The sequence below is a fragment of the Phyllobates terribilis genome, unplaced genomic scaffold (assembly GCF_046119375.1).
Source record: "Phyllobates terribilis strain yellow unplaced genomic scaffold, ASM4611937v1 Scaffold_108__1_contigs__length_5656254, whole genome shotgun sequence".
NCBI lineage: Eukaryota > Metazoa > Chordata > Amphibia > Anura > Dendrobatidae > Phyllobates > Phyllobates terribilis.
In genome coordinates, this window is record NW_027362868.1 from 1,310,827 (window position 1) to 1,337,735 (window position 26,909).

The 26,909-nt window shown below is 45.1% G+C and overlaps 20 non-coding genes across 20 annotated transcripts; all 20 read left to right on the forward strand.

The window, feature by feature from the left end:
• The first annotated feature begins 961 nt into the window (after positions 1–961).
• On the forward strand, positions 962–1,152 carry LOC141200322 (U2 spliceosomal RNA). The gene has a single exon (XR_012272045.1). It is a non-coding gene; the product is annotated as a U2 spliceosomal RNA (small nuclear RNA).
• Positions 1,153–2,274: 1,122 nt separating this feature from the next.
• Positions 2,275–2,465, forward strand: LOC141199065 (U2 spliceosomal RNA). The gene has a single exon (XR_012270829.1). It is a non-coding gene; the product is annotated as a U2 spliceosomal RNA (small nuclear RNA).
• A 1,121-nt stretch (positions 2,466–3,586) lies between these two features.
• LOC141199066 (U2 spliceosomal RNA) lies at positions 3,587–3,777 on the forward strand. Its single transcript, XR_012270830.1, has one exon. It is a non-coding gene; the product is annotated as a U2 spliceosomal RNA (small nuclear RNA).
• Positions 3,778–4,899: 1,122 nt separating this feature from the next.
• On the forward strand, positions 4,900–5,090 carry LOC141199067 (U2 spliceosomal RNA). Its single transcript, XR_012270831.1, has one exon. It is a non-coding gene; the product is annotated as a U2 spliceosomal RNA (small nuclear RNA).
• Positions 5,091–6,213: 1,123 nt separating this feature from the next.
• LOC141199068 (U2 spliceosomal RNA) lies at positions 6,214–6,404 on the forward strand. The gene has a single exon (XR_012270832.1). It is a non-coding gene; the product is annotated as a U2 spliceosomal RNA (small nuclear RNA).
• Positions 6,405–7,523: 1,119 nt separating this feature from the next.
• Positions 7,524–7,714, forward strand: LOC141199069 (U2 spliceosomal RNA). The gene has a single exon (XR_012270833.1). It is a non-coding gene; the product is annotated as a U2 spliceosomal RNA (small nuclear RNA).
• A 1,121-nt stretch (positions 7,715–8,835) lies between these two features.
• Positions 8,836–9,026, forward strand: LOC141199070 (U2 spliceosomal RNA). The gene has a single exon (XR_012270834.1). It is a non-coding gene; the product is annotated as a U2 spliceosomal RNA (small nuclear RNA).
• A 1,120-nt stretch (positions 9,027–10,146) lies between these two features.
• LOC141200315 (U2 spliceosomal RNA) lies at positions 10,147–10,337 on the forward strand. The gene has a single exon (XR_012272039.1). It is a non-coding gene; the product is annotated as a U2 spliceosomal RNA (small nuclear RNA).
• A 1,121-nt stretch (positions 10,338–11,458) lies between these two features.
• On the forward strand, positions 11,459–11,649 carry LOC141199072 (U2 spliceosomal RNA). The gene has a single exon (XR_012270836.1). It is a non-coding gene; the product is annotated as a U2 spliceosomal RNA (small nuclear RNA).
• Positions 11,650–12,769: 1,120 nt separating this feature from the next.
• On the forward strand, positions 12,770–12,960 carry LOC141200316 (U2 spliceosomal RNA). Its single transcript, XR_012272040.1, has one exon. It is a non-coding gene; the product is annotated as a U2 spliceosomal RNA (small nuclear RNA).
• Positions 12,961–14,080: 1,120 nt separating this feature from the next.
• LOC141199073 (U2 spliceosomal RNA) lies at positions 14,081–14,271 on the forward strand. The gene has a single exon (XR_012270837.1). It is a non-coding gene; the product is annotated as a U2 spliceosomal RNA (small nuclear RNA).
• A 1,122-nt stretch (positions 14,272–15,393) lies between these two features.
• LOC141199075 (U2 spliceosomal RNA) lies at positions 15,394–15,584 on the forward strand. The gene has a single exon (XR_012270838.1). It is a non-coding gene; the product is annotated as a U2 spliceosomal RNA (small nuclear RNA).
• Positions 15,585–16,705: 1,121 nt separating this feature from the next.
• LOC141200478 (U2 spliceosomal RNA) lies at positions 16,706–16,896 on the forward strand. Its single transcript, XR_012272198.1, has one exon. It is a non-coding gene; the product is annotated as a U2 spliceosomal RNA (small nuclear RNA).
• A 1,121-nt stretch (positions 16,897–18,017) lies between these two features.
• LOC141199076 (U2 spliceosomal RNA) lies at positions 18,018–18,208 on the forward strand. Its single transcript, XR_012270839.1, has one exon. It is a non-coding gene; the product is annotated as a U2 spliceosomal RNA (small nuclear RNA).
• A 1,121-nt stretch (positions 18,209–19,329) lies between these two features.
• LOC141200324 (U2 spliceosomal RNA) lies at positions 19,330–19,520 on the forward strand. Its single transcript, XR_012272047.1, has one exon. It is a non-coding gene; the product is annotated as a U2 spliceosomal RNA (small nuclear RNA).
• Positions 19,521–20,641: 1,121 nt separating this feature from the next.
• Positions 20,642–20,832, forward strand: LOC141199077 (U2 spliceosomal RNA). Its single transcript, XR_012270840.1, has one exon. It is a non-coding gene; the product is annotated as a U2 spliceosomal RNA (small nuclear RNA).
• Positions 20,833–21,951: 1,119 nt separating this feature from the next.
• Positions 21,952–22,142, forward strand: LOC141200318 (U2 spliceosomal RNA). The gene has a single exon (XR_012272042.1). It is a non-coding gene; the product is annotated as a U2 spliceosomal RNA (small nuclear RNA).
• Positions 22,143–23,263: 1,121 nt separating this feature from the next.
• On the forward strand, positions 23,264–23,454 carry LOC141199078 (U2 spliceosomal RNA). Its single transcript, XR_012270841.1, has one exon. It is a non-coding gene; the product is annotated as a U2 spliceosomal RNA (small nuclear RNA).
• A 1,120-nt stretch (positions 23,455–24,574) lies between these two features.
• Positions 24,575–24,765, forward strand: LOC141199079 (U2 spliceosomal RNA). The gene has a single exon (XR_012270842.1). It is a non-coding gene; the product is annotated as a U2 spliceosomal RNA (small nuclear RNA).
• A 1,121-nt stretch (positions 24,766–25,886) lies between these two features.
• Positions 25,887–26,077, forward strand: LOC141200740 (U2 spliceosomal RNA). The gene has a single exon (XR_012272452.1). It is a non-coding gene; the product is annotated as a U2 spliceosomal RNA (small nuclear RNA).
• Positions 26,078–26,909: the final 832 nt, after the last annotated feature.

Here is a 26,909-nt window from a genome sequence, read left to right on the forward strand (position 1 = left end):
TGGTTCAACTTCAGCAACTGTGCATTGCATTGCCATGTAATGTAATGTAATGCAATGCTATCTATCTAGCTCTCCCTCTATACTTCCTTTTGGATAAACAGACATATTAGGCAAGCATTTTGGAGCTTTCACCTAAATAACTACAGGTGGTGAGATAAGCTGCACAATATAATTGACCTTTCAGTATATTGTTGCACACACACCATCTATTTAGCAAATGCCCTTGTTATCAACAGCAGCCTTTTAAACTCACCTGAGCTAACAGGTATGTGAGCTGGTTACTCTGCTGCGCTTAAAATTTCTTTTTTGGTTTGCTACAATGCCTTTTCTGAAACGTTGTCTCCCTCTGCTGGAACACTGACTTCTTTCATTTAATGCCTGCAGACTATAAAAGAGAAACCAACCCAAAAAGTTTGGTTGATTAGTCTGTGGCATTCTTTTAAACTGTTGCTTATGGCGGTCTCTGTGAGCTTCTCAGTGACATTCAGCCATCCAGGTATCCCGCCTGCAGTAGACGGAATGTGGCAATGGAACGCTGGCTGCGCGTGTCATAATAGGCTCTGAGCCTTTATATACCTGCGCACAGCAGCAGCCACCTTCAGTCTGCTGCTGGACAGCCAGCAGCAGCAGCAGCAGGAGAGGTAATTAATCAGCAACCCTCCTGCTAAGGGTAGACAGCTGCTCGTTCCACCCCCCCCCCCGCCTTAATTGGTTCTCCTCCCTTCCAACGGTGTTGAGGCGGGTGGGAACAGCCGGGGGTTGAGGGTACTGTGCTAAAAGAGGTGGAGTTATGCAGATCTAAAACGCGTGGATTGCAGCAGCAGCAAGCCGAAAAGTGCAGGCATGTGAGGGATCTAGAGGTTGACAGCATGTCTTCTTAACGGGAGTCCAGGTGGCCATCTCCACAAATGGACTTTTCAGAATCCTTGGGTGGCACCGTAGTCGGAAACCAATTCTGGTTATCGCTTCTCGGCCTTTTGGCTAAGATCAAGTGTAGTATCTGTTCTTATCAGTTTAATATCTGATACGTCCCCTATCTGGGGACCATATATTAAATGGATTTTTAGAACAGGGAGGTGGAAAAAGAGCTTGCTCTGTCCACTCCACGCATTGACCTGGTATTGCAGTATCTCCAGGACCGGTGCACCCCTTCTTTAATGCAGTTTCTAAAATCAGAAAGAATTGAATTCAATGCTTTTTGTTCATTTTGCTTGTTTGTCGGATTTTGGGATGGACTCTTTGGCTTTGCTTTTCTTCTCCTCATTGGATTTTTCATGTTAAAAGTTGCAGAAGCCAGATGACAAGCTCATTTTGGTTCAACTTCAGCAACTGTGCATTGCATTGCCATGTAATGTAATGTAATGCAATGCTATCTATCTAGCTCTCCCTCTATACTTCCTTTTGGATAAACAGACATATTAGGCAAGCATTTTGGAGCTTTCACCTAAATAACTACAGGTGGTGAGATAAGCTGCACAATATAATTGACCTTTCAGTATATTGTTGCACACACACCATCTATTTAGCAAATGCCCTTGTTATCAACAGCAGCCTTTTAAACTCACCTGAGCTAACAGGTATGTGAGCTGGTTACTCTGCTGCGCTTAAAATTTCTTTTTTGGTTTGCTACAATGCCTTTTCTGAAACGTTGTCTCCCTCTGCTGGAACACTGACTTCTTTCATTTAATGCCTGCAGACTATAAAAGAGAAACCAACCCAAAAAGTTTGGTTGATTAGTCTGTGGCATTCTTTTAAACTGTTGCTTATGGCGGTCTCTGTGAGCTTCTCAGTGACATTCAGCCATCCAGGTATCCCGCCTGCAGTAGACGGAATGTGGCAATGGAACGCTGGCTGCGCGTGTCATAATAGGCTCTGAGCCTTTATATACCTGCGCACAGCAGCAGCCACCTTCAGTCTGCTGCTGGACAGCCAGCAGCAGCAGCAGCAGGAGAGGTAATTAATCAGCAACCCTCCTGCTAAGGGTAGACAGCTGCTCGTTCCACCCCCCCCCCCTGCCTTAATTGGTTCTCCTCCCTTCCAACGGTGTTGAGGCGGGTGGGAACAGCCGGGGGTTGAGGGTACTGTGCTAAAAGAGGTGGAGTTATGCAGATCTAAAACGCGTGGATTGCAGCAGCAGCAAGCCGAAAAGTGCAGGCATGTGAGGGATCTAGAGGTTGACAGCATGTCTTCTTAACGGGAGTCCAGGTGGCCATCTCCACAAATGGACTTTTCAGAATCCTTGGGTGGCACCGTAGTCGGAAACCAATTCTGGTTATCGCTTCTCGGCCTTTTGGCTAAGATCAAGTGTAGTATCTGTTCTTATCAGTTTAATATCTGATACGTCCCCTATCTGGGGACCATATATTAAATGGATTTTTAGAACAGGGAGATGGAAAAAGAGCTTGCTCTGTCCACTCCACGCATTGACCTGGTATTGCAGTATCTCCAGGACCGGTGCACCCCTTCTTTAATGCAGTTTCTAAAATCAGAAAGAATTGAATTCAATGCTTTTTGTTCATTTTGCTTGTTTGTCGGATTTTGGGATGGACTCTTTGGCTTTGCTTTTCTTCTCCTCATTGGATTTTTCATGTTAAAAGTTGCAGAAGCCAGATGACAAGCTCATTTTGGTTCAACTTCAGCAACTGTGCATTGCATTGCCATGTAATGTAATGTAATGCAATGCTATCTATCTAGCTCTCCCTCTATACTTCCTTTTGGATAAACAGACATATTAGGCAAGCATTTTGGAGCTTTCACCTAAATAACTACAGGTGGTGAGATAAGCTGCACAATAAAATTGACCTTTCAGTATATTGTTGCACACACACCATCTATTTAGCAAATGCCCTTGTTATCAACAGCAGCCTTTTAAACTCACCTGAGCTAACAGGTATGTGAGCTGGTTACTCTGCTGCGCTTAAAATTTCTTTTTTGGTTTGCTACAATGCCTTTTCTGAAACGTTGTCTCCCTCTGCTGGAACACTGACTTCTTTCATTTAATGCCTGCAGACTATAAAAGAGAAACCAACCCAAAAAGTTTGGTTGATTAGTCTGTGGCATTCTTTTAAACTGTTGCTTATGGCGGTCTCTGTGAGCTTCTCAGTGACATTCAGCCATCCAGGTATCCCGCCTGCAGTAGACGGAATGTGTCAATGGAACGCTGGCTGCGCGTGTCATAATAGGCTCTGAGCCTTTATATACCTGCGCACAGCAGCAGCCACCTTCGGCCTGCTGCTGGACAGCCAGCAGCAGCAGCAGCAGGAGAGGTAATTAATCAGCAACCCTCCTGCTAAGGGTAGACAGCTGCTCGTTCCACCCCCCCCCCCGCCTTAATTGGTTCTCCTCCCTTCCAACGGTGTTGAGGCGGGTGGGAACAGCCGGGGGTTGAGGGTACTGTGCTAAAAGAGGTGGAGTTATGCAGATCTAAAACGCGTGGATTGCAGCAGCAGCAAGCCGAAAAGTGCAGGCATGTGAGGGATCTAGAGGTTGACAGCATGTCTTCTTAACGGGAGTCCAGGTGGCCATCTCCACAAATGGACTTTTCAGAATCCTTGGGTGGCACCGTAGTCGGAAACCAATTCTGGTTATCGCTTCTCGGCCTTTTGGCTAAGATCAAGTGTAGTATCTGTTCTTATCAGTTTAATATCTGATACGTCCCCTATCTGGGGACCATATATTAAATGGATTTTTAGAACAGGGAGATGGAAAAAGAGCTTGCTCTGTCCACTCCACGCATTGACCTGGTATTGCAGTATCTCCAGGACCGGTGCACCCCTTCTTTAATGCAGTTTCTAAAATCAGAAAGAATTGAATTCAATGCTTTTTGTTCATTTTGCTTGTTTGTCGGATTTTGGGATGGACTCTTTGGCTTTGCTTTTCTTCTCCTCATTGGATTTTTCATGTTAAAAGTTGCAGAAGCCAGATGACAAGCTCATTTTGGTTCAACTTCAGCAACTGTGCATTGCATTGCCATGTAATGTAATGTAATGCAATGCTATCTATCTAGCTCTCCCTCTATACTTCCTTTTGGATAAACAGACATATTAGGCAAGCATTTTGGAGCTTTCACCTAAATAACTACAGGTGGTGAGATAAGCTGCACAATATAATTGACCTTTCAGTATATTGTTGCACACACACCATCTATTTAGCAAATGCCCTTGTTATCAACAGCAGCCTTTTAAACTCACCTGAGCTAACAGGTATGTGAGCTGGTTACTCTGCTGCGCTTAAAATTTCTTTTTTGGTTTGCTACAATGCCTTTTCTGAAACGTTGTCTCCCTCTGCTGGAACACTGACTTCTTTCATTTAATGCCTGCAGACTATAAAAGAGAAACCAACCCAAAAAGTTTGGTTGATTAGTCTGTGGCATTCTTTTAAACTGTTGCTTATGGCGGTCTCTGTGAGCTTCTCAGTGACATTCAGCCATCCAGGTATCCCGCATGCAGTAGACGGAATGTGGCAATGGAACGCTGGCTGCGCGTGTCATAATAGGCTCTGAGCCTTTATATACCTGCGCACAGCAGCAGCCACCTTCAGTCTGCTGCTGGACAGCCAGCAGCAGCAGCAGCAGGAGAGGTAATTAATCAGCAACCCTCCGGCTAAGGGTAGACAGCTGCTCGTTCCACCCCCCCCCCCCGCCATAATTGGTTCTCCTCCCTTCCAACGGTGTTGAGGCGGGTGGGAACAGCCGGGGGTTGAGGGTACTGTGCTAAAAGAGGTGGAGTTATGCAGATCTAAAACGCGTGGATTGCAGCAGCAGCAAGCCGAAAAGTGCAGGCATGTGAGGGATCTAGAGGTTGACAGCATGTCTTCTTAACGGGAGTCCAGGTGGCCATCTCCACAAATGGACTTTTCAGAATCCTTGGGTGGCACCGTAGTCGGAAACCAATTCTGGTTATCGCTTCTCGGCCTTTTGGCTAAGATCAAGTGTAGTATCTGTTCTTATCAGTTTAATATCTGATACGTCCCCTATCTGGGGACCATATATTAAATGGATTTTTAGAACAGGGAGATGGAAAAAGAGCTTGCTCTGTCCACTCCACGCATTGACCTGGTATTGCAGTATCTCCAGGACCGGTGCACCCCTTCTTTAATGCAGTTTCTAAAATCAGAAAGAATTGAATTCAATGCTTTTTGTTCATTTTGCTTGTTTGTCGGATTTTCCGATGGACTCTTTGGCTTTGCTTTTCTTCTCCTCATTGGATTTTTCATGTTAAAAGTTGCAGAAGCCAGATGACAAGCTCATTTTGGTTCAACTTCAGCAACTGTTCATTGCATTGCCATGTAATGTAATGTAATGCAATGCTATCTATCTAGCTCTCCCTCTATACTTCCTTTTGGATAAACAGACATATTAGGCAAGCATTTTGGAGCTTTCACCTAAATAACTACAGGTGGTGAGATAAGCTGCACAATATAATTGACCTTTCAGTATATTGTTGCACACACACCATCTATTTAGCAAATGCCCTTGTTATCAACAGCAGCCTTTTAAACTCACCTGAGCTAACAGGTATGTGAGCTGGTTACTCTGCTGCGCTTAAAATTTCTTTTTTGGTTTGCTACAATGCCTTTTCTGAAACGTTGTCTCCCTCTGCTGGAACACTGACTTCTTTCATTTAATGCCTGCAGACTATAAAAGAGAAACCAACCCAAAAAGTTTGGTTGATTAGTCTGTGGCATTCTTTTAAACTGTTGCTTATGGCGGTCTCTGTGAGCTTCTCAGTGACATTCAGCCATCCAGGTATCCCGCCTGCAGTAGACGGAATGTGGCAATGGAACGCTGGCTGCGCGTGTCATAATAGGCTCTGAGCCTTTATATACCTGCGCACAGCAGCAGCCACCTTCAGTCTGCTGCTGGACAGCCAGCAGCAGCAGCAGCAGGAGAGGTAATTAATCAGCAACCCTCCTGCTAAGGGTAGACAGCTGCTCGTTCCACCCCCCCCCCCCCGCCTTAATTGGTTCTCCTCCCTTCCAACGGTGTTGAGGCGGGTGGGAACAGCCGGGGGTTGAGGGTACTGTGCTAAAAGAGGTGGAGTTATGCAGATCTAAAACGCGTGGATTGCAGCAGCAGCAAGCCGAAAAGTGCAGGCATGTGAGGGATCTAGAGGTTGACAGCATGTCTTCTTAACGGGAGTCCAGGTGGCCATCTCCACAAATGGACTTTTCAGAATCCTTGGGTGGCACCGTAGTCGGAAACCAATTCTGGTTATCGCTTCTCGGCCTTTTGGCTAAGATCAAGTGTAGTATCTGTTCTTATCAGTTTAATATCTGATACGTCCCCTATCTGGGGACCATATATTAAATGGATTTTTAGAACAGGGAGATGGAAAAAGAGCTTGCTCTGTCCACTCCACGCATTGACCTGGTATTGCAGTATCTCCAGGACCGGTGCACCCCTTCTTTAATGCAGTTTCTAAAATCAGAAAGAATTGAATTCAATGCTTTTTGTTCATTTTGCTTGTTTGTCGGATTTTGGGATGGACTCTTTGGCTTTGCTTTTCTTCTCCTCATTGGATTTTTCATGTTAAAAGTTGCAGAAGCCAGATGACAAGCTCATTTTGGTTCAACTTCAGCAACTGTGCATTGCATTGCCATGTAATGTAATGTAATGCAATGCTATCTATCTAGCTCTCCCTCTATACTTCCTTTTGGATAAACAGACATATTAGGCAAGCATTTTGGAGCTTTCACCTAAATAACTACAGGTGGTGAGATAAGCTGCACAATATAATTGACCTTTCAGTATATTGTTGCACACACACCATCTATTTAGCAAATGCCCTTGTTATCAACAGCAGCCTTTTAAACTCACCTGAGCTAACAGGTATGTGAGCTGGTTACTCTGCTGCGCTTAAAATTTCTTTTTTGGTTTGCTACAATGCCTTTTCTGAAACGTTGTCTCCCTCTGCTGGAACACTGACTTCTTTCATTTAATGCCTGCAGACTATAAAAGAGAAACCAACCCAAAAAGTTTGGTTGATTAGTCTGTGGCATTCTTTTAAACTGTTGCTTATGGCGGTCTTTGTGAGCTTCTCAGTGACATTCAGCCATCCAGGAATCCCGCCTGCAGTAGACGGAATGTGGCAATGGAACGCTGGCTGCGCGTGTCATAATAGGCTCTGAGCCTTTATATACCTGCGCACAGCAGCAGCCACCTTCAGTCTGCTGCTGGACAGCCAGCAGCAGCAGCAGCAGGAGAGGTAATTAATCAGCAACCCTCCTGCTAAGGGTAGACAGCTGCTCGTTCCACCCCCCCCCGCCTTAATTGGTTCTCCTCCCTTCCAACGGTGTTGAGGCGGGTGGGAACAGCCGGGGGTTGAGGGTACTGTGCTAAAAGAGGTGGAGTTATGCAGATCTAAAACGCGTGGATTGCAGCAGCAGCAAGCCGAAAAGTGCAGGCATGTGAGGGATCTAGAGGTTGACAGCATGTCTTCTTAACGGGAGTCCAGGTGGCCATCTCCACAAATGGACTTTTCAGAATCCTTGGGTGGCACCGTAGTCGGAAACCAATTCTGGTTATCGCTTCTCGGCCTTTTGGCTAAGATCAAGTGTAGTATCTGTTCTTATCAGTTTAATATCTGATACGTCCCCTATCTGGGGACCATATATTAAATGGATTTTTAGAACAGGGAGATGGAAAAAGAGCTTGCTCTGTCCACTCCACGCATTGACCTGGTATTGCAGTATCTCCAGGACCGGTGCACCCCTTCTTTAATGCAGTTTCTAAAATCAGAAAGAATTGAATTCAATGCTTTTTGTTCATTTTGCTTGTTTGTCGGATTTTGGGATGGACTCTTTGGCTTTGCTTTTCTTCTCCTCATTGGATTTTTCATGTTAAAAGTTGCAGAAGCCAGATGACAAGCTCATTTTGGTTCAACTTCAGCAACTGTGCATTGCATTGCCATGTAATGTAATGTAATGCAATGCTATCTATCTAGCTCTCCCTCTATACTTCCTTTTGGATAAACAGACATATTAGGCAAGCATTTTGGAGCTTTCACCTAAATAACTACAGGTGGTGAGATAAGCTGCACAATATAATTGACCTTTCAGTATATTGTTGCACACACACCATCTATTTAGCAAATGCCCTTGTTATCAACAGCAGCCTTTTAAACTCACCTGAGCTAACAGGTATGTGAGCTGGTTACTCTGCTGCGCTTAAAATTTCTTTTTTGGTTTGCTACAATGCCTTTTCTGAAACGTTGTCTCCCTCTGCTGGAACACTGACTTCTTTCATTTAATGCCTGCAGACTATAAAAGAGAAACCAACCCAAAAAGTTTGGTTGATTAGTCTGTGGCATTCTTTTAAACTGTTGCTTATGGCGGTCTCTGTGAGCTTCTCAGTGACATTCAGCCATCCAGGTATCCCGCCTGCAGTAGACGGAATGTGGCAATGGAACGCTGGCTGCGCGTGTCATAATAGGCTCTGAGCCTTTATATACCTGCGCACAGCAGCAGCCACCTTCAGTCTGCTGCTGGACAGCCAGCAGCAGCAGCAGCAGGAGAGGTAATTAATCAGGAACCCTCCTGCTAAGGGTAGACAGCTGCTCGTTCCACCCCCCCCCCCGCCTTAATTGGTTCTCCTCCCTTCCAACGGTGTTGAGGCGGGTGGGAACAGCCGGGGGTTGAGGGTACTGTGCTAAAAGAGGTGGAGTTATGCAGATCTAAAACGCGTGGATTGCAGCAGCAGCAAGCCGAAAAGTGCAGGCATGTGAGGGATCTAGAGGTTGACAGCATGTCTTCTTAACGGGAGTCCAGGTGGCCATCTCCACAAATGGACTTTTCAGAATCCTTGGGTGGCACCGTAGTCGGAAACCAATTCTGGTTATCGCTTCTCGGCCTTTTGGCTAAGATCAAGTGTAGTATCTGTTCTTATCAGTTTAATATCTGATACGTCCCCTATCTGGGGACCATATATTAAATGGATTTTTAGAACAGGGAGATGGAAAAAGAGCTTGCTCTGTCCACTCCACGCATTGACCTGGTATTGCAGTATCTCCAGGACCGGTGCACCCCTTCTTTAATGCAGTTTCTAAAATCAGAAAGAATTGAATTCAATGCTTTTTGTTCATTTTGCTTGTTTGTCGGATTTTGGGATGGACTCTTTGGCTTTGCTTTTCTTCTCCTCATTGGATTTTTCATGTTAAAAGTTGCAGAAGCCAGATGACAAGCTCATTTTGGTTCAACTTCAGCAACTGTGCATTGCATTGCCATGTAATGTAATGTAATGCAATGCTATCTATCTAGCTCTCCCTCTATACTTCCTTTTGGATAAACAGACATATTAGGCAAGCATTTTGGAGCTTTCACCTAAATAACTACAGGTGGTGAGATAAGCTGCACAATATAATTGACCTTTCAGTATATTGTTGCACACACACCATCTATTTAGCAAATGCCCTTGTTATCAACAGCAGCCTTTTAAACTCACCTGAGCTAACAGGTATGTGAGCTGGTTACTCTGCTGCGCTTAAAATTTCTTTTTTGGTTTGCTACAATGCCTTTTCTGAAACGTTGTCTCCCTCTGCTGGAACACTGACTTCTTTCATTTAATGCCTGCAGACTATAAAAGAGAAACCAACCCAAAAAGTTTGGTTGATTAGTCTGTGGCATTCTTTTAAACTGTTGCTTATGGCGGTCTCTGTGAGCTTCTCAGTGACATTCAGCCATCCAGGTATCCCGCCTGCAGTAGACGGAATGTGGCAATGGAACGCTGGCTGCGCGTGTCATAATAGGCTCTGAGCCTTTATATACCTGCGCACAGCAGCAGCCACCTTCAGTCTGCTGCTGGACAGCCAGCAGCAGCAGCAGGAGAGGTAATTAATCAGCAACCCTCCTGCTAAGGGTAGACAGCTGCTCGTTCCACCCCCCCTCCCCCGCCTTAATTGGTTCTCCTCCCTTCCAACGGTGTTGAGGCGGGTGGGAACAGCCGGGGGTTGAGGGTACTGTGCTAAAAGAGGTGGAGTTATGCAGATCTAAAACGCGTGGATTGCAGCAGCAGCAAGCCGAAAAGTGCAGGCATGTGAGGGATCTAGAGGTTGACAGCATGTCTTCTTAACGGGAGTCCAGGTGGCCATCTCCACAAATGGACTTTTCAGAATCCTTGGGTGGCACCGTAGTCGGAAACTAATTCTGGTTATCGCTTCTCGGCCTTTTGGCTAAGATCAAGTGTAGTATCTGTTCTTATCAGTTTAATATCTGATACGTCCCCTATCTGGGGACCATATATTAAATGGATTTTTAGAACAGGGAGATGGAAAAAGAGCTTGCTCTGTCCACTCCACGCATTGACCTGGTATTGCAGTATCTCCAGGACCGGTGCACCACTTCTTTAATGCAGTTTCTAAAATCAGAAAGAATTGAATTCAATGCTTTTTGTTCATTTTGCTTGTTTGTCGGATTTTGGGATGGACTCTTTGGCTTTGCTTTTCTTCTCCTCATTGGATTTTTCATGTTAAAAGTTGCAGAAGCCAGATGACAAGCTCATTTTGGTTCAACTTCAGCAACTGTGCATTGCATTGCCATGTAATGTAATGTAATGCAATGCTATCTATCTAGCTCTCCCTCTATACTTCCTTTTGGATAAACAGACATATTAGGCAAGCATTTTGGAGCTTTCACCTAAATAACTACAGGTGGTGAGATAAGCTGCACAATATAATTGACCTTTCAGTATATTGTTGCACACACACCATCTATTTAGCAAATGCCCTTGTTATCAACAGCAGCCTTTTAAACTCACCTGAGCTAACAGGTATGTGAGCTGGTTACTCTGCTGCGCTTAAAATTTCTTTTTTGGTTTGCTACAATGCCTTTTCTGAAACGTTGTCTCCCTCTGCTGGAACACTGACTTCTTTCATTTAATGCCTGCAGACTATAAAAGAGAAACCAACCCAAAAAGTTTGGTTGATTAGTCTGTGGCATTCTTTTAAACTGTTGCTTATGGCGGTCTCTGTGAGCTTCTCAGTGACATTCAGCCATCCAGGTATCCCGCCTGCAGTAGACGGAATGTGGCAATGGAACGCTGGCTGCGCGTGTCATAATAGGCTCTGAGCCTTTATATACCTGCGCACAGCAGCAGCCACCTTCAGTCTGCTGCTGGACAGCCAGCAGCAGCAGCAGCAGGAGAGGTAATTAATCAGGAACCCTCCTGCTAAGGGTAGACAGCTGCTCGTTCCACCCCCCCCCCCGCCTTAATTGGTTCTCCTCCCTTCCAACGGTGTTGAGGCGGGTGGGAACAGCCGGGGGTTGAGGGTACTGTGCTAAAAGAGGTGGAGTTATGCAGATCTAAAACGCGTGGATTGCAGCAGCAGCAAGCCGAAAAGTGCAGGCATGTGAGGGATCTAGAGGTTGACAGCATGTCTTCTTAACGGGAGTCCAGGTGGCCATCTCCACAAATGGACTTTTCAGAATCCTTGGGTGGCACCGTAGTCGGAAACCAATTCTGGTTATCGCTTCTCGGCCTTTTGGCTAAGATCAAGTGTAGTATCTGTTCTTATCAGTTTAATATCTGATACGTCCCCTATCTGGGGACCATATATTAAATGGATTTTTAGAACAGGGAGATGGAAAAAGAGCTTGCTCTGTCCACTCCACGCATTGACCTGGTATTGCAGTATCTCCAGGACCGGTGCACCCCTTCTTTAATGCAGTTTCTAAAATCAGAAAGAATTGAATTCAATGCTTTTTGTTCATTTTGCTTGTTTGTCGGATTTTGGGATGGACTCTTTGGCTTTGCTTTTCTTCTCCTCATTGGATTTTTCATGTTAAAAGTTGCAGAAGCCAGATGACAAGCTCATTTTGGTTCAACTTCAGCAACTGTGCATTGCATTGCCATGTAATGTAATGTAATGCAATGCTATCTATCTAGCTCTCCCTCTATACTTCCTTTTGGATAAACAGACATATTAGGCAAGCATTTTGGAGCTTTCACCTAAATAACTACAGGTGGTGAGATAAGCTGCACAATATAATTGACCTTTCAGTATATTGTTGCACACACACCATCTATTTAGCAAATGCCCTTGTTATCAACAGCAGCCTTTTAAACTCACCTGAGCTAACAGGTATGTGAGCTGGTTACTCTGCTGCGCTTAAAATTTCTTTTTTGGTTTGCTACAATGCCTTTTCTGAAACGTTGTCTCCCTCTGCTGGAACACTGACTTCTTTCATTTAATGCCTGCAGACTATAAAAGAGAAACCAACCCAAAAAGTTTGGTTGATTAGTCTGTGGCATTCTTTTAAACTGTTGCTTATGGCGGTCTCTGTGAGCTTCTCAGTGACATTCAGCCATCCAGGTATCCCGCCTGCAGTAGACGGAATGTGGCAATGGAACGCTGGCTGCGCGTGTCATAATAGGCTCTGAGCCTTTATATACCTGCGCACAGCAGCAGCCACCTTCAGTCTGCTGCTGGACAGCCAGCAGCAGCAGCAGGAGAGGTAATTAATCAGCAACCCTCCTGCTAAGGGTAGACAGCTGCTCGTTCCACCCCCCCTCCCCCGCCTTAATTGGTTCTCCTCCCTTCCAACGGTGTTGAGGCGGGTGGGAACAGCCGGGGGTTGAGGGTACTGTGCTAAAAGAGGTGGAGTTATGCAGATCTAAAACGCGTGGATTGCAGCAGCAGCAAGCCGAAAAGTGCAGGCATGTGAGGGATCTAGAGGTTGACAGCATGTCTTCTTAACGGGAGTCCAGGTGGCCATCTCCACAAATGGACTTTTCAGAATCCTTGGGTGGCACCGTAGTCGGAAACTAATTCTGGTTATCGCTTCTCGGCCTTTTGGCTAAGATCAAGTGTAGTATCTGTTCTTATCAGTTTAATATCTGATACGTCCCCTATCTGGGGACCATATATTAAATGGATTTTTAGAACAGGGAGATGGAAAAAGAGCTTGCTCTGTCCACTCCACGCATTGACCTGGTATTGCAGTATCTCCAGGACCGGTGCACCACTTCTTTAATGCAGTTTCTAAAATCAGAAAGAATTGAATTCAATGCTTTTTGTTCATTTTGCTTGTTTGTCGGATTTTGGGATGGACTCTTTGGCTTTGCTTTTCTTCTCCTCATTGGATTTTTCATGTTAAAAGTTGCAGAAGCCAGATGACAAGCTCATTTTGGTTCAACTTCAGCAACTGTGCATTGCATTGCCATGTAATGTAATGTAATGCAATGCTATCTATCTAGCTCTCCCTCTATACTTCCTTTTGGATAAACAGACATATTAGGCAAGCATTTTGGAGCTTTCACCTAAATAACTACAGGTGGTGAGATAAGCTGCACAATATAATTGACCTTTCAGTATATTGTTGCACACACACCATCTATTTAGCAAATGCCCTTGTTATCAACAGCAGCCTTTTAAACTCACCTGAGCTAACAGGTATGTGAGCTGGTTACTCTGCTGCGCTTAAAATTTCTTTTTTGGTTTGCTACAATGCCTTTTATGAAACGTTGTCTCCCTCTGCTGGAACACTGACTTCTTTCATTTAATGCCTGCAGACTATAAAAGAGAAACCAACCCAAAAAGTTTGGTTGATTAGTCTGTGGCATTCTTTTAAACTGTTGCTTATGGCGGTCTCTGTGAGCTTCTCAGTGACATTCAGCCATCCAGGTATCCCGCCTGCAGTAGACGGAATGTGGCAATGGAATGCTGGCTGCGCGTGTCATAATAGGCTCTGAGCCTTTATATACCTGCGCACAGCAGCAGCCACCTTCAGTCTGCTGCTGGACAGCCAGCAGCAGCAGCAGCAGGAGAGGTAATTAATCAGCAACCCTCCTGCTAAGGGTAGACAGCTGCTCGTTCCACCCCCCCCCCGCCTTAATTGGTTCTCCTCCCTTCCAACGGTGTTGAGGCGGGTGGGAACAGCCGGGGGTTGAGGGTACTGTGCTAAAAGAGGTGGAGTTATGCAGATCTAAAACGCGTGGATTGCAGCAGCAGCAAGCCGAAAAGTGCAGGCATGTGAGGGATCTAGAGGTTGACAGCATGTCTTCTTAACGGGAGTCCAGGTGGCCATCTCCACAAATGGACTTTTCAGAATCCTTGGGTGGCACCGTAGTCGGAAACCAATTCTGGTTATCGCTTCTCGGCCTTTTGGCTAAGATCAAGTGTAGTATCTGTTCTTATCAGTTTAATATCTGATACGTCCCCTATCTGGGGACCATATATTAAATGGATTTTTAGAACAGGGAGATGGAAAAAGAGCTTGCTCTGTCCACTCCACGCATTGACCTGGTATTGCAGTATCTCCAGGACCGGTGCACCCCTTCTTTAATGCAGTTTCTAAAATCAGAAAGAATTGAATTCAATGCTTTTTGTTCATTTTGCTTGTTTGTCGGATTTTGGGATGGACTCTTTGGCTTTGCTTTTCTTCTCCTCATTGGATTTTTCATGTTAAAAGTTGCAGAAGCCAGATGACAAGCTCATTTTGGTTCAACTTCAGCAACTGTGCATTGCATTGCCATGTAATGTAATGTAATGCAATGCTATCTATCTAGCTCTCCCTCTATACTTCCTTTTGGATAAACAGACATATTAGGCAAGCATTTTGGAGCTTTCACCTAAATAACTACAGGTGGTGAGATAAGCTGCACAATATAATTGACCTTTCAGTATATTGTTGCACACACACCATCTATTTAGCAAATGCCCTTGTTATCAACAGCAGCCTTTTAAACTCACCTGAGCTAACAGGTATGTGAGCTGGTTACTCTGCTGCGCTTAAAATTTCTTTTTTGGTTTGCTACAATGCCTTTTCTGAAACGTTGTCTCCCTCTGCTGGAACACTGACTTCTTTCATTTAATGCCTGCAGACTATAAAAGAGAAACCAACCCAAAAAGTTTGGTTGATTAGTCTGTGGCATTCTTTTAAACTGTTGCTTATGGCGGTCTCTGTGAGCTTCTCAGTGACATTCAGCCATCCAGGTATCCCGCCTGCAGTAGACGGAATGTGGCAATGGAACGCTGGCTGCGCGTGTCATAATAGGCTCTGAGCCTTTATATACCTGCGCACAGCAGCAGCCACCTTCAGTCTGCTGCTGGACAGCCAGCAGCAGCAGCAGCAGGAGAGGTAATTAATCAGCAACCCTCCTGCTAAGGGTAGACAGCTGCTCGTTCCAACCCCCCCCCCCGCCTTAATTGGTTCTCCTCCCTTCCAACGGTGTTGAGGCGGGTGGGAACAGCCGGGGGTTGAGGGTACTGTGCTAAAAGAGGTGGAGTTATGCAGATCTAAAACGCGTGGATTGCAGCAGCAGCAAGCCGAAAAGTGCAGGCATGTGAGGGATCTAGAGGTTGACAGCATGTCTTCTTAACGGGAGTCCAGGTGGCCATCTCCACAAATGGACTTTTCAGAATCCTTGGGTGGCACCGTAGTCGGAAACCAATTCTGGTTATCGCTTCTCGGCCTTTTGGCTAAGATCAAGTGTAGTATCTGTTCTTATCAGTTTAATATCTGATACGTCCCCTATCTGGGGACCATATATTAAATGGATTTTTAGAACAGGGAGATGGAAAAAGAGCTTGCTCTGTCCACTCCACGCATTGACCTGGTATTGCAGTATCTCCAGGACCGGTGCACCCCTTCTTTAATGCAGTTTCTAAAATCAGAAAGAATTGAATTCAATGCTTTTTGTTCATTTTGCTTGTTTGTCGGATTTTGGGATGGACTCTTTGGCTTTGCTTTTCTTCTCCTCATTGGATTTTTCATGTTAAAAGTTGCAGAAGCCAGATGACAAGCTCATTTTGGTTCAACTTCAGCAACTGTGCATTGCATTGCCATGTAATGTAATGTAATGCAATGCTATCTATCTAGCTCTCCCTCTATACTTCCTTTTGGATAAACAGACATATTAGGCAAGCATTTTGGAGCTTTCACCTAAATAACTACAGGTGGTGAGATAAGCTGCACAATATAATTGACCTTTCAGTATATTGTTGCACACACACCATCTATTTAGCAAATGCCCTTGTTATCAACAGCAGCCTTTTAAACTCACCTGAGCTAACAGGTATGTGAGCTGGTTACTCTGCTGCGCTTAAAATTTCTTTTTTGGTTTGCTACAATGCCTTTTCTGAAACGTTGTCTCCCTCTGCTGGAACACTGACTTCTTTCATTTAATGCCTGCAGACTATAAAAGAGAAACCAACCCAAAAAGTTTGGTTGATTAGTCTGTGGCATTCTTTTAAACTGTTGCTTATGGCGGTCTCTGTGAGCTTCTCAGTGACATTCAGCCATCCAGGTATCCCGCCTGCAGTAGACGGAATGTGGCAATGGAACGCTGGCTGCGCGTGTCATAATAGGCTCTGAGCCTTTATATACCTGCGCACAGCAGCAGCCACCTTCAGTCTGCTGCTGGACAGCCAGCAGCAGCAGCAGCAGGAGAGGTAATTAATCAGCAACCCTCCTGCTAAGGGTAGACAGCTGCTCGTTCCACCCCCCCCCCCGCCTTAATTGGTTCTCCTCCCTTCCAACGGTGTTGAGGCGGGTGGGAACAGCCGGGGGTTGAGGGTACTGTGCTAAAAGAGGTGGAGTTATGCAGATCTAAAACGCGTGGATTGCAGCAGCAGCAAGCCGAAAAGTGCAGGCATGTGAGGGATCTAGAGGTTGACAGCATGTCTTCTTAACGGGAGTCCAGGTGGCCATCTCCACAAATGGACTTTTCAGAATCCTTGGGTGGCACCGTAGTCGGAAACCAATTCTGGTTATCGCTTCTCGGCCTTTTGGCTAAGATCAAGTGTAGTATCTGTTCTTATCAGTTTAATATCTGATACGTCCCCTATCTGGGGACCATATATTAAATGGATATTTAGAACAGGGAGATGGAAAAAGAGCTTGCTCTGTCCACTCCACGCATTGACCTGGTATTGCAGTATCTCCAGGACCGGTGCACCCCTTCTTTAATGCAGTTTCTAAAATCAGAAAGAATTGAATTCAATGCTTTTTGTTCATTTTGCTTGTTTGTCGGATTTTGGGATGGACTCTTTGGCTTTGCTTTTCTTCTCCTCATTGGATTTTTCATGTTAAAAGTTGCAGAAGCCAGATGACAAGCTCATTTTGGTTCAACTTCAGCAACTGTGCATTGCATTGCCATGTAATGTAATGTAATGCAATGCTATCTATCTAGCTCTCCCTCTATACTTCCTTTTGGATAAACAGACATATTAGGCAAGCATATTGGAGCTTTCACCTAAATAACTACAGGTGGTGAGATAAGCTGCACAATATAATTGACCTTTCAGTATATTGTTGCACACACACCATCTATTTAGCAAATGCCCTTGTTATCAACAGCAGCCTTTTAAACTCACCTGAGCTAACAGGTATGTGAGCTGGTTACTCTGCTGCGCTTAAAATTTCTTTTTTGGTTTGCTACAATGCCTTTTCTGAAACGTTGTCTCCCTCTGCTGGAACACTGACTTCTTTCATTTAATGCCTGCAGACTATAAAAGAGAAACCAACCCAAAAAGTTTGGTTGATTAGTCTGTGGCATTCTTTTAAACTGTTGCTTATGGCGGTCTCTGTGAGCTTCTCAGTGACATTCAGCCATCCAGGTATCCCGCCTGCAGTAGACGGAATGTGGCAATGGAACGCTGGCTGCGCGTGTCATAATAGGCTCTGAGCCTTTATATACCTGCGCACAGCAGCAGCCACCTTCAGTCTGCTGCTGGACAGCCAACAGCAGCAGCAGCAGGAGAGGTAATTAATCAGCAACCCTCCTGCTAAGGGTAGACAGCTGCTCGTTCCACCCCCCCCCCCGCCTTAATTGGTTCTCCTCCCTTCCAACGGTGTTGAGGCGGGTGGGAACAGCCGGGGGTTGAGGGTACTGTGCTAAAAGAGGTGGAGTTATGCAGATCTAAAACGCGTGGATTGCAGCAGCAGCAAGCCGAAAAGTGCAGGCATGTGAGGGATCTAGAGGTTGACAGCATGTCTTCTTAACGGGAGTCCAGGTGGCCATCTCCACAAATGGACTTTTCAGAATCCTTGGGTGGCACCGTAGTCGGAAACCAATTCTGGTTATCGCTTCTCGGCCTTTTGGCTAAGATCAAGTGTAGTATCTGTTCTTATCAGTTTAATATCTGATACGTCCCCTATCTGGGGACCATATATTAAATGGATTTTTAGAACAGGGAGATGGAAAAAGAGCTTGCTCTGTCCACTCCACGCATTGACCTGGTATTGCAGTATCTCCAGGACCGGTGCACCCCTTCTTTAATGCAGTTTCTAAAATCAGAAAGAATTGAATTCAATGCTTTTTGTTCATTTTGCTTGTTTGTCGGATTTTGGGATGGACTCTTTGGCTTTGCTTTTCTTCTCCTCATTGGATTTTTCATGTTAAAAGTTGCAGAAGCCAGATGACAAGCTCATTTTGGTTCAACTTCAGCAACTGTGCATTGCATTGCCATGTAATGTAATGTAATGCAATGCTATCTATCTAGCTCTCCCTCTATACTTCCTTTTGGATAAACAGACATATTAGGCAAGCATTTTGGAGCTTTCACCTAAATAACTACAGGTGGTGAGATAAGCTGCACAATATAATTGACCTTTCAGTATATTGTTGCACACACACCATCTATTTAGCAAATGCCCTTGTTATCAACAGCAGCCTTTTAAACTCACCTGAGCTAACAGGTATGTGAGCTGGTTACTCTGCTGCGCTTAAAATTTCTTTTTTGGTTTGCTACAATGCCTTTTCTGAAACGTTGTCTCCCTCTGCTGGAACACTGACTTCTTTCATTTAATGCCTGCAGACTATAAAAGAGAAACCAACCCAAAAAGTTTGGTTGATTAGTCTGTGGCATTCTTTTAAACTGTTGCTTATGGCGGTCTCTGTGAGCTTCTCAGTGACATTCAGCCATCCAGGTATCCCGCCTGCAGTAGACGGAATGTGGCAATGGAACGCTGGCTGCGCGTGTCATAATAGGCTCTGAGCCTTTATATACCTGCGCACAGCAGCAGCCACCTTCAGTCTGCTGCTGGACAGCCAGCAGCAGCAGCAGCAGGAGAGGTAATTAATCAGCAACCCTCCTGCTAAGGGTAGACAGCTGCTCGTTCCACCCCCCCCCCCGCCTTAATTGGTTCTCCTCCCTTCCAACGGTGTTGAGGCGGGTGGGAACAGCCGGGGGTTGAGGGTACTGTGCTAAAAGAGGTGGAGTTATGCAGATCTAAAACGCGTGGATTGCAGCAGCAGCAAGCCGAAAAGTGCAGGCATGTGAGGGATCTAGAGGTTGACAGCATGTCTTCTTAACGGGAGTCCAGGTGGCCATCTCCACAAATGGACTTTTCAGAATCCTTGGGTGGCACCGTAGTCGGAAACCAATTCTGGTTATCGCTTCTCGGCCTTTTGGCTAAGATCAAGTGTAGTATCTGTTCTTATCAGTTTAATAGCTGATACGTCCCCTATCTGGGGACCATATATTAAATGGATTTTTAGAACAGGGAGATGGAAAAAGAGCTTGCTCTGTCCACTCCACGCATTGACCTGGTATTGCAGTATCTCCAGGACCGGTGCACCCCTTCTTTAATGCAGTTTCTAAAATCAGAAAGAATTGAATTCAATGCTTTTTGTTCATTTTGCTTGTTTGTCGGATTTTGGGATGGACTCTTTGGCTTTGCTTTTCTTCTCCTCATTGGATTTTTCATGTTAAAAGTTGCAGAAGCCAGATGACAAGCTCATTTTGGTTCAACTTCAGCAACTGTGCATTGCATTGCCATGTAATGTAATGTAATGCAATGCTATCTATCTAGCTCTCCCTCTATACTTCCTTTTGGATAAACAGACATATTAGGCAAGCATATTGGAGCTTTCACCTAAATAACTACAGGTGGTGAGATAAGCTGCACAATATAATTGACCTTTCAGTATATTGTTGCACACACACCATCTATTTAGCAAATGCCCTTGTTATCAACAGCAGCCTTTTAAACTCACCTGAGCTAACAGGTATGTGAGCTGGTTACTCTGCTGCGCTTAAAATTTCTTTTTTGGTTTGCTACAATGCCTTTTCTGAAACGTTGTCTCCCTCTGCTGGAACACTGACTTCTTTCATTTAATGCCTGCAGACTATAAAAGAGAAACCAACCCAAAAAGTTTGGTTGATTAGTCTGTGGCATTCTTTTAAACTGTTGCTTATGGCGGTCTCTGTGAGCTTCTCAGTGACATTCAGCCATCCAGGTATCCCGCCTGCAGTAGACGGAATGTGGCAATGGAACGCTGGCTGCGCGTGTCATAATAGGCTCTGAGCCTTTATATACCTGCGCACAGCAGCAGCCACCTTCAGTCTGCTGCTGGACAGCCAGCAGCAGCAGCAGCAGGAGAGGTAATTAATCAGCAACCCTCCTGCTAAGGGTAGACAGCTGCTCGTTCCACCCCCCCCCCCGCCTTAATTGGTTCTCCTCCCTTCCAACGGTGTTGAGGCGGGTGGGAACAGCCAGGGGTTGAGGGTACTGTGCTAAAAGAGGTGGAGTTATGCAGATCTAAAACGCGTGGATTGCAGCAGCAGCAAGCCGAAAAGTGCAGGCATGTGAGGGATCTAGAGGTTGACAGCATGTCTTCTTAACGGGAGTCCAGGTGGCCATCTCCACAAATGGACTTTTCAGAATCCTTGGGTGGCACCGTAGTCGGAAACCAATTCTGGTTATCGCTTCTCGGCCTTTTGGCTAAGATCAAGTGTAGTATCTGTTCTTATCAGTTTAATATCTGATACGTCCCCTATCTGGGGACCATATATTAAATGGATTTTTAGAACAGGGAGATGGAAAAAGAGCTTGCTCTGTCCACTCCACGCATTGACCTGGTATTGCAGTATCTCCAGGACCGGTGCACCCCTTCTTTAATGCAGTTTCTAAAATCAGAAAGAATTGAATTCAATGCTTTTTGTTCATTTTGCTTGTTTGTCGGATTTTGGGATGGACTCTTTGGCTTTGCTTTTCTTCTCCTCATTGGATTTTTCATGTTAAAAGTTGCAGAAGCCAGATGACAAGCTCATTTTGGTTCAACTTCAGCAACTGTGCATTGCATTGCCATGTAATGTAATGTAATGCAATGCTATCTATCTAGCTCTCCCTCTATACTTCCTTTTGGATAAACAGACATATTAGGCAAGCATTTTGGAGCTTTCACCTAAATAACTACAGGTGGTGAGATAAGCTGCACAATATAATTGACCTTTCAGTATATTGTTGCACACACACCATCTATTTAGCAAATGCCCTTGTTATCAACAGCAGCCTTTTAAACTCACCTGAGCTAACAGGTATGTGAGCTGTTTACTCTGCTGCGCTTAAAATTTCTTTTTTGGTTTGCTACAATGCCTTTTCTGAAACGTTGTCTCCCTCTGCTGGAACACTGACTTCTTTCATTTAATGCCTGCAGACTATAAAAGAGAAACCAACCCAAAAAGTTTGGTTGATTAGTCTGTGGCATTCTTTTAAACTGTTGCTTATGGCGGTCTCTGTGAGCTTCTCAGTGACATTCAGCCATCCAGGTATCCCGCCTGCAGTAGACGGAATGTGGCAATGGAACGCTGGCTGCGCGTGTCATAATAGGCTCTGAGCCTTTATATACCTGCGCACAGCAGCAGCCACCTTCAGTCTGCTGCTGGACAGCCAGCAGCAGCAGCAGCAGGAGAGGTAATTAATCAGCAACCCTCCTGCTAAGGGTAGACAGCTGCTCGTTCCACCCCCCCCCGCCTTAATTGGTTCTCCTCCCTTCCAACGGTGTTGAGGCGGGTGGGAACAGCCGGGGGTTGAGGGTACTGTGCTAAAAGAGGTGGAGTTATGCAGATCTAAAACGCGTGGATTGCAGCAGCAGCAAGCCGAAAAGTGCAGGCATGTGAGGGATCTAGAGGTTGACAGCATGTCTTCTTAACGGGAGTCCAGGTGGCCATCTCCACAAATGGACTTTTCAGAATCCTTGGGTGGCACCGTAGTCGGAAACCAATTCTGGTTATCGCTTCTCGGCCTTTTGGCTAAGATCAAGTGTAGTATCTGTTCTTATCAGTTTAATATCTGATACGTCCCCTATCTGGGGACCATATATTAAATGGATTTTTAGAACAGGGAGATGGAAAAAGAGCTTGCTCTGTCCACTCCACGCATTGACCTGGGATTGCAGTATCTCCAGGACCGGTGCACCCCTTCTTTAATGCAGTTTCTAAAATCAGAAAGAATTGAATTCAATGCTTTTTGTTCATTTTGCTTGTTTGTCGGATTTTGGGATGGACTCTTTGGCTTTGCTTTTCTTCTCCTCATTGGATTTTTCATGTTAAAAGTTGCAGAAGCCAGATGACAAGCTCATTTTGGTTCAACTTCAGCAACTGTGCATTGCATTGCCATGTAATGTAATGTAATGCAATGCTATCTATCTAGCTCTCCCTCTATACTTCCTTTTGGATAAACAGACATATTAGGCAAGCATTTTGGAGCTTTCAACTAAATAACTACAGGTGGTGAGATAAGCTGCACAATATAATTGACCTTTCAGTATATTGTTGCACACACACCATCTATTTAGCAAATGCCCTTGTTATCAACAGCAGCCTTTTAAACTCACCTGAGCTAACAGGTATGTGAGCTGGTTACTCTGCTGCGCTTAAAATTTCTTTTTTGGTTTGCTACAATGCCTTTTCTGAAACGTTGTCTCCCTCTGCTGGAACACTGACTTCTTTCATTTAATGCCTGCAGACTATAAAAGAGAAACCAACCCAAAAAGTTTGGTTGATTAGTCTGTGGCATTCTTTTAAACTGTTGCTTATGGCGGTCTCTGTGAGCTTCTCAGTGACATTCAGCCATCCAGGTATCCCGCCTGCAGTAGACGGAATGTGGCAATGGAACGCTGGCTGCGCGTGTCATAATAGGCTCTGAGCCTTTATATACCTGCGCACAGCAGCAGCCACCTTCAGTCTGCTGCTGGACAGCCAGCAGCAGCAGCAGCAGGAGAGGTAATTAATCAGCAACCCTCCTGCTAAGGGTAGACAGCTGCTCGTTCCACCCCCCCCCCCGCCTTAATTGGTTCTCCTCCCTTCCAACGGTGTTGAGGCGGGTGGGAACAGCCGGGGGTTGAGGGTACTGTGCTAAAAGAGGTGGAGTTATGCAGATCTAAAACGCGTGGATTGCAGCAGCAGCAAGCCGAAAAGTGCAGGCATGTGAGGGATCTAGAGGTTGACAGCATGTCTTCTTAACGGGAGTCCAGGTGGCCATCTCCACAAATGGACTTTTCAGAATCCTTGGGTGGCACCGTAGTCGGAAACCAATTCTGGTTATCGCTTCTCGGCCTTTTGGCTAAGATCAAGTGTAGTATCTGTTCTTATCAGTTTAATATCTGATACGTCCCCTATCTGGGGACCATATATTAAATGGATTTTTAGAACAGGGAGATGGAAAAAGAGCTTGCTCTGTCCACTCCACGCATTGACCTGGTATTGCAGTATCTCCAGGACCGGTGCACCCCTTCTTTAATGCAGTTTCTAAAATCAGAAAGAATTGAATTCAATGCTTTTTGTTCATTTTGCTTGTTTGTCGGATTTTGGGATGGACTCTTTGGCTTTGCTTTTCTTCTCCTCATTGGATTTTTCATGTTAAAAGTTGCAGAAGCCAGATGACAAGCTCATTTTGGTTCAACTTCAGCAACTGTGCATTGCATTGCCATGTAATGTAATGTAATGCAATGCTATCTATCTAGCTCTCCCTCTATACTTCCTTTTGGATAAACAGACATATTAGGCAAGCATTTTGGAGCTTTCACCTAAATAACTACAGGTGGTGAGATAAGCTGCACAATATAATTGACCTTTCAGTATATTGTTGCACACACACCATCTATTTAGCAAATGCCCTTGTTATCAACAGCAGCCTTTTAAACTCACCTGAGCTAACAGGTATGTGAGCTGGTTACTCTGCTGCGCTTAAAATTTCTTTTTTGGTTTGCTACAATGCCTTTTCTGAAACGTTGTCTCCCTCTGCTGGAACACTGACTTCTTTCATTTAATGCCTGCAGACTATAAAAGAGAAACCAACCCAAAAAGTTTGGTTGATTAGTCTGTGGCATTCTTTTAAACTGTTGCTTATGGCGGTCTCTGTGAGCTTCTCAGTGACATTCAGCCATCCAGGTATCCCGCCTGCAGTAGACGGAATGTGGCAATGGAACGCTGGCTGCGCGTGTCATAATAGGCTCTGAGCCTTTATATACCTGCGCACAGCAGCAGCCACCTTCAGTCTGCTGCTGGACAGCCAGCAGCAGCAGCAGCAGGAGAGGTAATTAATCAGCAACCCTCCTGCTAAGGGTAGACAGCTGCTCGTTCCACCCCCCCCCCGCCTTAATTGGTTCTCCTCCCTTCCAACGGTGTTGAGGCGGGTGGGAACAGCCGGGGGTTGAGGGTACTGTGCTAAAAGAGGTGGAGTTATGCAGATCTAAAACGCGTGGATTGCAGCAGCAGCAAGCCGAAAAGTGCAGGCATGTGAGGGATCTAGAGGTTGACAGCATGTCTTCTTAACGGGAGTCCAGGTGGCCATCTCCACAAATGGACTTTTCAGAATCCTTGGGTGGCACCGTAGTCGGAAACCAATTCTGGTTATCGCTTCTCGGCCTTTTGGCTAAGATCAAGTGTAGTATCTGTTCTTATCAGTTTAATATCTGATACGTCCCCTATCTGGGGACCATATATTAAATGGATTTTTAGAACAGGGAGATGGAAAAAGAGCTTGCTCTGTCCACTCCACGCATTGACCTGGTATTGCAGTATCTCCAGGACCGGTGCACCCCTTCTTTAATGCAGTTTCTAAAATCAGAAAGAATTGAATTCAATGCTTTTTGTTCATTTTGCTTGTTTGTCGGATTTTGGGATGGACTCTTTGGCTTTGCTTTTCTTCTCCTCATTGGATTTTTCATGTTAAAAGTTGCAGAAGCCAGATGACAAGCTCATTTTGGTTCAACTTCAGCAACTGTGCATTGCATTGCCATGTAATGTAATGTAATGCAATGCTATCTATCTAGCTCTCCCTCTATACTTCCTTTTGGATAAACAGACATATTAGGCAAGCATTTTGGAGCTTTCACCTAAATAACTACAGGTGGTGAGATAAGCTGCACAATATAATTGACCTTTCAGTATATTGTTGCACACACACCATCTATTTAGCAAATGCCCTTGTTATCAACAGCAGCCTTTTAAACTCACCTGAGCTAACAGGTATGTGAGCTGGTTACTCTGCTGCGCTTAAAATTTCTTTTTTGGTTTGCTACAATGCCTTTTCTGAAACGTTGTCTCCCTCTGCTGGAACACTGACTTCTTTCATTTAATGCCTGCAGACTATAAAAGAGAAACCAACCCAAAAAGTTTGGTTGATTAGTCTGTGGCATTCTTTTAAACTGTTGCTTATGGCGGTCTCTGTGAGCTTCTCAGTGACATTCAGCCATCCAGGTATCCCGCCTGCAGTAGACGGAATGTGGCAATGGAACGCTGGCTGCGCGTGTCATAATAGGCTCTGAGCCTTTATATACCTGCGCACAGCAGCAGCCACCTTCAGTCTGCTGCTGGACAGCCAGCAGCAGCAGCAGCAGGAGAGGTAATTAATCAGCAACCCTCCTGCTAAGGGTAGACAGCTGCTCGTTCCACCCCCCCCCCCGCCTTAATTGGTTCTCCTCCCTTCCAACGGTGTTGAGGCGGGTGGGAACAGCCGGGGGTTGAGGGTACTGTGCTAAAAGAGGTGGAGTTATGCAGATCTAAAACGCGTGGATTGCAGCAGCAGCAAGCCGAAAAGTGCAGGCATGTGAGGGATCTAGAGGTTGACAGCATGTCTTCTTAACGGGAGGCCAGGTGGCCATCTCCACAAATGGACTTTTCAGAATCCTTGGGTGGCACCGTAGTCGGAAACCAATTCTGGTTATCGCTTCTCAGCCTTTTGGCTAAGATCAAGTGTAGTATCTGTTCTTATAAGTTTAATATCTGATACGTCCCCTATCTGGGGACCATATATTAAATGGATTTTTAGAACAGGGAGATGGAAAAAGAGCTTGCTCTGTCCACTCCACGCATTGACCTGGTATTGCAGTATCTCCAGGACCGGTGCACCCCTTCTTTAATGCAGTTTCTAAAATCAGAAAGAATTGAATTCAATGCTTTTTGTTCATTTTGCTTGTTTGTCGGATTTTGGGATGGACTCTTTGGCTTTGCTTTTCTTCTCCTCATTGGATTTTTCATGTTAAAAGTTGCAGAAGCCAGATGACAAGCTCATTTTGGTTCAACTTCAGCAACTGTGCATTGCATTGCCATGTAATGTAATGTAATGCAATGCTATCTATCTAGCTCTCCCTCTATACTTCCTTTTGGATAAACAGACATATTAGGCAAGCATTTTGGAGCTTTCACCTAAATAACTACAGGTGGTGAGATAAGCTGCACAATATAATTGACCTTTCAGTATATTGTTGCACACACACCATCTATTTAGCAAATGCCCTTGTTATCAACAGCAGCCTTTTAAACTCACCTGAGCTAACAGGTATGTGAGCTGGTTACTCTGCTGCGCTTAAAATTTCTTTTTTGGTTTGCTACAATGCCTTTTCTGAAACGTTGTCTCCCTCTGCTGGAACACTGACTTCTTTCATTTAATGCCTGCAGACTATAAAAGAGAAACCAACCCAAAAAGTTTGGTTGAATAGTCTGTGGCATTCTTTTAAACTGTTGCTTATGGCGGTCTCTGTGAGCTTCTCAGTGACATTCAGCCATCCAGGTATCCCGCCTGCAGTAGACGGAATGTGGCAATGGAACGCTGGCTGCGCGTGTCATAATAGGCTCTGAGCCTTTATATACCTGCGCACAGCAGCAGCCACCTTCAGTCTGCTGCTGGACAGCCAGCAGCAGCAGCAGCAGGAGAGGTAATTAATCAGCAACCCTCCTGCTAAGGGT